The following is an 8,054-nucleotide window of genomic DNA, read 5'->3' as shown; positions in this document are numbered from 1 at the left end:
AATTGACGTTTCGGCCACTCTATGGCCTTGATCACTGTGTCGCTAGAAGAGATGAAAAACAAATATACATAAGACATATAGTATGGACACAATATTTACAATATTTACAAAAATATGATATACAGTATATCAAGCATCATAGGGAGTAGAGGTCATGTCAGAGTGGCCTCTGACGGGGTCCTTCAATCAAATTGGGACAACCATAGGGGACATGAGAGAGAGATAGATGTACTCACGACACGACCTCCTAGATCTATTTGAGGTCTAATAAGCTATGGGTTAGAAGACAAGAGCTACAGATTCTAGAAGAGAAAAGAGACATACCGTAGTGTTAATGTGTCACTGAATAATGCTCCAGCGTCCTGGATCAATCGGGGTCAAAATCTGGATAACCTGGTGAGAGTTAGTCATAGTGAGTCCTACGTCATGTTGCGGTTTTAGGGGGGCTATCCCGTAATATTGCGGGGGCCATGTACACAGGGCTACTAGGATAGAGGTGTAATGTGGCCAGAGGAGTGTGTGACTCTATATCAGTGGTGGTGCGTGATATGAAAGTAAAAAGGCATAATCACCCCTGATCGTAAGCTGCACCAGTCCAAGTGATAAGTGTGTCCTCTTTTAGACAAATGTTAGAGCTGTATGAGCCCAAATAATGTGGAAGCCACTGTAATAGGATTCAATACATAGAAAGAATTAAAATGACGAAATGGGCCACATATGTAGGAGACAGAGGTGTATACTTACACCAGGCAATGTGGTGGGTGCGCTCTCATTGGATGAGGTGCACAGAGCTGAATGAGCCCTAGTTGTGTAGATGCCACTAAAGTGGGATTAAATATATGAAAGTAAGTCATGTGACACAATAGAAATATATATAAAACAGGGACAGAGGTGTCTACTTACACCAGCAAATATGGTGGGTACGCTCCCTTTGATGAAGCGCAGTCCTGGAGCTATATGAGCCCAGACAATGTAGATGCCACTAAAAAGGGGGAATCGAATGTATGACGGTAAGTGACCTAACATCATAGGTAATATATATAGCTGTGGCATTAAAGTGTACTTACACCGGTCAAAAATAGTAGGTGCGCCGTCTCGGGTCTAGCGCAACACTGGAGCTGTGTGAGCCCAGAGTCCGGGTTGTGTAGATGCCACTATAAAAGAGTTTACCATAATAACTAAATTGTAATGGGCAAGATTTGTTTGTAGCCCCGGGGTGTACTTACATGCGGATCGATTTGTGAGGGTGCTGGCACAGCCGTGCCTTAGCAATGGGACGCCTGGAGGAGAGCAGGCTGAGCGCTCATAAATAGCGCTCATGGGTCAGGTGACCGGAAGTGGGAAAGCCTGTAGACGCATGCGCTGTGCGGTAATCTAGGTTTGTTTTAGGAGTTGCCGGGCAACGTCGGCATCTGCGCAGTGTCCCTAAAGGCAGGGATAATGAGGAATGTCGGCGCTTGCACAGTTTGCGGTGAGCGTCCCTGTTGTATAGATGGTGTTGGCTGCGGTAGTGTCAAAGAGAAAAGGAGGGGATAATCAAGTGTTTGGTAGATTTGGGCAAATAAGTAAAATCATATACATGTAACATGAACCTTTCCGTCTGCTACTGGATATGTTAGGGAGGAAGAAGTAATGAAAACAGTCATAATCATCCAGGTGGTGGCTGTGGTCATGTAGACGAAAAGCAGTCCAGAACATGGCAATGCTTAAGGTAATGTTGATGGTAGACATTTTTGGGATATGGGATAATTATGAAGATGGTATACATAGAGCGAACATGTAAAACATATATAATTGTGGGAGTAAGTGGGAAAAAATACAAACAGAGCTGGAACGTAAAATACATTGGATGATTATAATAAATCATAAACATAATATAATATTGTAGGGGTCCAAACCATAAAAATAATAAAAAAATGAAATTAATATAAACAGAGCTGGATATAATAAATCATAAACGTAATATTATAGGAGTCCAAACCATAAAAATAATGAAGTATGAAGTTAATATAAACAGAGCTGTAACGTAACATATATGGGATGAATATAATAAATCTGTAGGAGTCCAAACCATAAAATAAGAAATAAATGACGGAAAAAAGACGGAAAAAAAGGGGGGGGGGGGGGAAAAAGGGGGAAAGACAAAGAGGAGTAATCTGAAGTTCAGTCTTACCCAGTCAGAGATAGTTGCAAGAGTACGTAGGTTAGGAAGAATTAGTTCATCTACGGAAAAAAGACAAGGTATTAGACTAGCCAATCTAAATCGCGGTTAAGGCCTTTAGGGTGGAGTGTGTCGAGAGTGTAGATCCAATATGTTTCTCGCTGCTTCAACATTTGGATATGGTTACCACCCCTCCTTGGTCTGGTGACCCTTTCAATGACCTGAAATCTAAGTTGGGCTACATTGTGCTTGGCCTCCTTGAAGTGTGCTGGTAGGGGCAACCACGTTTTCTCGCACCTGATAGTGGATTTATGAGCAGAAATTCGGTCCCTGATGGCCTGGGTTGTTTCACCTACATATAATAGGCCACAGGGACATTTGACAACGTAGACCACAAAATTCGACTCGCAGGTGTAGTAATCCTTTATCAGATATGATTTGCCCGTTCTTGGGTGAACCACTTCATTTCCTTTAATTATGTTGGAGCAGCACATACAACTGAGGCAAGGAAATGTGCCTGTTCTTGTCTGACCACTCAAGGTTCTGGTACCCAACATCCTTCCTGGTCCTAGGTCAGCTCGGACTACCCTGTCTCTGATGTTTTTAGGACGTCTTGTACACATCAATGGAGGGTTACTGAAGCTGTTGATGTTAGGGTATGCCCTATGCAAAAGGGGCCAGTGTCTCCGAATGAGGTTGTGGACCCTAAGCATGGAGGGGTGATGATAGTGGACAAATGGTATCCTAGGAATTTTGTTAGTCACAGTTGAAATGGTTGTGTTTTCATTAAGTGCTCTCGTGGATTCTGTTTCCAGTAGTTGTACTGGATAATCCCGGGCCCTGAATTTCTTCGACATTTCATTCAGTCTCGTTTCTCTTGTGGTGGGGTCAGAGACTATCCTGGAGACCCTCTTGAATTGGGACCTAGGGAGGCTGTTTTTGGTGGCTCTAGGGTGACAGCTGCTATATAGAAGTAAGCTGTTGCAGTCTGTGGGTTTGATGTAGATGTCAGTGCTTAAGGTGCCCAAATGATCCTTGATGACTTTCGTGTCTAGAAATGCGACCGTATCCATCTGGTAGGTGATAGTGAATGATAGTTCGGGTCTGATGGAATTTATGTGATTATAGAATTCCAAAAGACTTTTCTGGTCCCCTCGCCAAATGCAAAAAATGTCATCAATATAACGGTACCAGGCTAATGCCTGGTCCTGAAAGGTGGTGTTACAATAAATATGGTCCCTTTCAAATCGATCCATGTACAAGTTGGCATACGCTGGAGCTACGTTGGACCCCATAGCGGTCCCGCAGCATTGTACATAGAAATCATCCTCAAAGAGGAAATAATTCTCCCTCAAGACAAGGTTCAGGAGTTCTAGGCACAGCTGTTGTGCTCCACTGTCAATCTCAGCCTCCTCTAGGGTAAGCCTTACAGCATCAATGCCCTTGTCGTGGGTGATCGATGTGTACAGGCTATTTACATCCATGGTACACAGGATGCTGTCAGGCGGGACCTGGTTAATGGCATGTAGTTTCTGTAAGAAGTCTCCTGTGTCTAAGAGAAAAGATTTGGTGTTCCGAGTGTATGGTGTAAGAATTTTCTCCAAAAAGATTGAAAGAGGGTTAAGGATAGATTCCGTGGAGGCAACAATCGGGCGGCCTGGTGGGTTTTGAAGGTTTTTGTGTATTTTGGGGAGTATGTATATCACTGGTGTGACCGGATGGTGGTTTATTAAATACGTCCTTGTTTTATTGTCAATGGTCTTAAGGTCAATGTGTCTATCCAGGATTGACGTGATTTTGTGTCGAATGGTGAATGTGGGATCATTCTGTATCCTCCTGTATGTGTTGGTATCAGACAGTTGTCTTTTAATTTCTGATACATAGTGGCTCCTGTTCATGATCACAATGGCACCCCCCTTGTCCGCCGGTTTTATGACAATGTTTTTGTTGTCCCTGAGAGATTCCAGGGCTTGTTTCTCAATAGAGTTGAGGTTGTGGCGGACAGGGAGGAAGCCAAGGCGATGGTCATGGATGGTCTGTTTAATGTCCCTATCCAGGAGGTTGATGAATGTCTCAACCGCATGATTGGATTTAGGTGGCATGAAGTTGCTCGGGTTACGTAATCCCAGGGTCCCTATGGTGATCTTGGGATCTGCGCCACGGTTAGGTACTACGCCTAATGTGTTGGTGCTGGATTGGGAGGCGGTGTCGAAGTGAACTTTAAGTCTGATATTTCTATAGAAGCGATGAAGATCCTTCTCAAGTTGGAAAGAATCCCACTTAGGAGTGGGGCAAAAGGACAGGCCCATATTAAGTACCTTAAGTTCAGTGGGAGAAAGAGAATAGTCAGAAATATTAATTACATTGTTTGGACCCCTACCTTGGACCGGAGTGTCATCTGATGATCTGCGTCCTTTTTTCTTTGCCCTCCGTACTGGCGTGCGTTTGTTCCTAAAAAAGCCGAGGATCTTGTGGTGTGAGGACCACCAGCGTCGCTGCCTGAGCCTGGTGACGAGTCCCCTGCAGCCGAGGAGCCCCCTGAGGGATGGTTGCCTCCTGCTGGTCGGCGGAATCTTGTCCGTTGTCGTCTGGGGATTGGGTCCTCCCATTTATACACACGATTATTTAAATAGTCCTCTGTGTCTCTTTGAAACTTCGCACGTTTCCTTTCTTCCAGATTTTTTTGGTGTGCGGATAGTATAGAGTCAACCTTATTTTTGAGTGTGGTAAATTCAGTATCACTCAGAGTCGTGGTGAGTTGGGTTTCAATGTTAGTAATCTTCACCTCCGTCTCCTTAATTGCTTCTTGCAGGTATTCGATTGTAAGTAGAATAATGTCCAAGGAACATTTGTTCAAAATCTTTTGAAAGGTGGCGCAATATTGGTCATTCTCTGAGAAGAGTGTAGGTCGTAGGTGGCTACGTAAGCCACGAGGAATCTTGCCTTGTCTATGGTACTCGCCGAGGGTGGCACAGTGTAAGTCAAAGGAGATGAGTTTCTTCTTCTCTCTTTCCCAGTCCCTTGTTTTGATGTCCTTACTGGGTACGTGAAGAAAATCGGTACCTTTCCTTATTCTTGATAAAATTGTGGACCCCGTGGCGTCATCGTAGGCATAAGTTTCTGCTGACATTGGTTCTATCGGTGCTTAAAGCCAAAAAATAGTTCAATGTACAAGTATAGAGATGGCTAGCACACGATCACGGGAGGTAAGGTGCTAGTGAACGGGAAGTAATCCCAACAACACATAAAAGTCTCAAATCACTGCACACTTTGCAACAAGATTTATGCTTCAAAATCATGTGTATTTTATTATAAATGAAGAGGCGACAAGTATAATTGACGTTTCGGCCACTCTATGGCCTTGATCACTGTGTCGCTAGAAGAGATGAAAAACAAATATACATAAGACATATAGTATGGACACAATATTTACAATATTTACAAAAATATGATATACAGTATATCAAGCATCATAGGGAGTAGAGGTCATGTCAGAGTGGCCTCTGACGGGGTCCTTCAATCAAATTGGGACAACCATAGGGGACATGAGAGAGAGATAGATGTACTCACGACACGACCTCCTAGATCTATTTGAGGTCTAATAAGCTATGGGTTAGAAGACAAGAGCTACAGATTCTAGAAGAGAAAAGAGACATACCGTAGTGTTAATGTGTCACTGAATAATGCTCCAGCGTCCTGGATCAATCGGGGTCAAAATCTGGATAACCTGGTGAGAGTTAGTCATAGTGAGTCCTACGTCATGTTGCGGTTTTAGGGGGGCTATCCCGTAATATTGCGGGGGCCATGTACACAGGGCTACTAGGATAGAGGTGTAATGTGGCCAGAGGAGTGTGTGACTCTATATCAGTGGTGGTGCGTGATATGAAAGTAAAAAGGCATAATCACCCCTGATCGTAAGCTGCACCAGTCCAAGTGATAAGTGTGTCCTCTTTTAGACAAATGTTAGAGCTGTATGAGCCCAAATAATGTGGAAGCCACTGTAATAGGATTCAATACATAGAAAGAATTAAAATGACGAAATGGGCCACATATGTAGGAGACAGAGGTGTATACTTACACCAGGCAATGTGGTGGGTGCGCTCTCATTGGATGAGGTGCACAGAGCTGAATGAGCCCTAGTTGTGTAGATGCCACTAAAGTGGGATTAAATATATGAAAGTAAGTCATGTGACACAATAGAAATATATATAAAACAGGGACAGAGGTGTCTACTTACACCAGCAAATATGGTGGGTACGCTCCCTTTGATGAAGCGCAGTCCTGGAGCTATATGAGCCCAGACAATGTAGATGCCACTAAAAAGGGGGAATCGAATGTATGACGGTAAGTGACCTAACATCATAGGTAATATATATAGCTGTGGCATTAAAGTGTACTTACACCGGTCAAAAATAGTAGGTGCGCCGTCTCGGGTCTAGCGCAACACTGGAGCTGTGTGAGCCCAGAGTCCGGGTTGTGTAGATGCCACTATAAAAGAGTTTACCATAATAACTAAATTGTAATGGGCAAGATTTGTTTGTAGCCCCGGGGTGTACTTACATGCGGATCGATTTGTGAGGGTGCTGGCACAGCCGTGCCTTAGCAATGGGACGCCTGGAGGAGAGCAGGCTGAGCGCTCATAAATAGCGCTCATGGGTCAGGTGACCGGAAGTGGGAAAGCCTGTAGACGCATGCGCTGTGCGGTAATCTAGGTTTGTTTTAGGAGTTGCCGGGCAACGTCGGCATCTGCGCAGTGTCCCTAAAGGCAGGGATAATGAGGAATGTCGGCGCTTGCACAGTTTGCGGTGAGCGTCCCTGTTGTATAGATGGTGTTGGCTGCGGTAGTGTCAAAGAGAAAAGGAGGGGATAATCAAGTGTTTGGTAGATTTGGGCAAATAAGTAAAATCATATACATGTAACATGAACCTTTCCGTCTGCTACTGGATATGTTAGGGAGGAAGAAGTAATGAAAACAGTCATAATCATCCAGGTGGTGGCTGTGGTCATGGTCTCTCATGTCCCCTATGGTTGTCCCAATTTGATTGAAGGACCCCGTCAGAGGCCACTCTGACATGACCTCTACTCCCTATGATGCTTGATATACTGTATATCATATTTTTGTAAATATTGTAAATATTGTGTCCATACTATATGTCTTATGTATATTTGTTTTTCATCTCTTCTAGCGACACAGTGATCAAGGCCATAGAGTGGCCGAAACGTCAATTATACTTGTCGCCTCTTCATTTATAATAAAATACACATGATTTTGAAGCATAAATCTTGTTGCAAAGTGTGCAGTGATTTGAGACTTTTATCATTTGGTGTCAGGCTGGCTGCGCCTGTGCGGCCGCGCTGGCCGAGAGCCCGTCTCGTACTGTCTTCTGATTTAATCCCACTGGGGGCCAGAGATCCATGGACATGCGCAGTGCATATCTGAACCTCCACCTCTCACTCATCTCCCTACGGCTTATTCAAACTGTGCGGTGTCAGCTGGTCCCTAATAGCATGCCACGGCCGTGACACCGCACAGTCAGAAGAAGTCGTAGGGAGATGAGTGAGAGGTGGAGGTTCAGATATGCACTGCGCATGTCCATGGATCTCAGGCCCCCAGTGGGATTAAATCAGAAGACAGTACGAGGCGGGCTCTTGGCCAGCGCGGCCGCACAGGCGCAGCCAGCCTGACACCAAATGATGTCAGAAGACGGGCAGCGCAAAATGTGTGCATGGCCAAGGGCTAACCTAACAGCGCAGGCTCCGGGACTGATTCAAACAACGCTGAGGATGCGGCGCACGGCGCCAAGGGGGTAAGAATGACGGCTGTGCTGCGTCACATCACAAAGGAAAGTTCCACCTACCGGACGGTATCACGGTAGGAGGGGACACTTTTTAT

General features: G+C 44.7%; 2 long non-coding RNA genes across 2 annotated transcripts; both read right to left on the bottom strand.

Moving 5' to 3' along the window:
- Window positions 1-744: 744 nt before the first annotated feature.
- LOC143810070 (uncharacterized) lies at window positions 745-1,492 on the bottom strand. Its single transcript, XR_013222643.1, has 4 exons — window positions 1,227-1,492; window positions 1,068-1,154; window positions 904-982; window positions 745-820 (listed from the first exon to the last, which is right to left on the bottom strand). It is a non-coding gene; the product is annotated as an uncharacterized LOC143810070 (long non-coding RNA).
- A 4,747-nt stretch (window positions 1,493-6,239) lies between these two features.
- Window positions 6,240-6,969, bottom strand: LOC143810069 (uncharacterized). The gene is made up of 4 exons (XR_013222642.1): window positions 6,722-6,969; window positions 6,563-6,649; window positions 6,399-6,477; window positions 6,240-6,315 (listed from the first exon to the last, which is right to left on the bottom strand). It is a non-coding gene; the product is annotated as an uncharacterized LOC143810069 (long non-coding RNA).
- Between the last annotated feature and the right edge of the window lie 1,085 nt (window positions 6,970-8,054).

Source organism: Ranitomeya variabilis, chromosome 2, assembly GCF_051348905.1.
Source record: "Ranitomeya variabilis isolate aRanVar5 chromosome 2, aRanVar5.hap1, whole genome shotgun sequence".
NCBI lineage: Eukaryota > Metazoa > Chordata > Amphibia > Anura > Dendrobatidae > Ranitomeya > Ranitomeya variabilis.
This window is presented reverse-complemented; position numbering and strand designations above follow the sequence as displayed.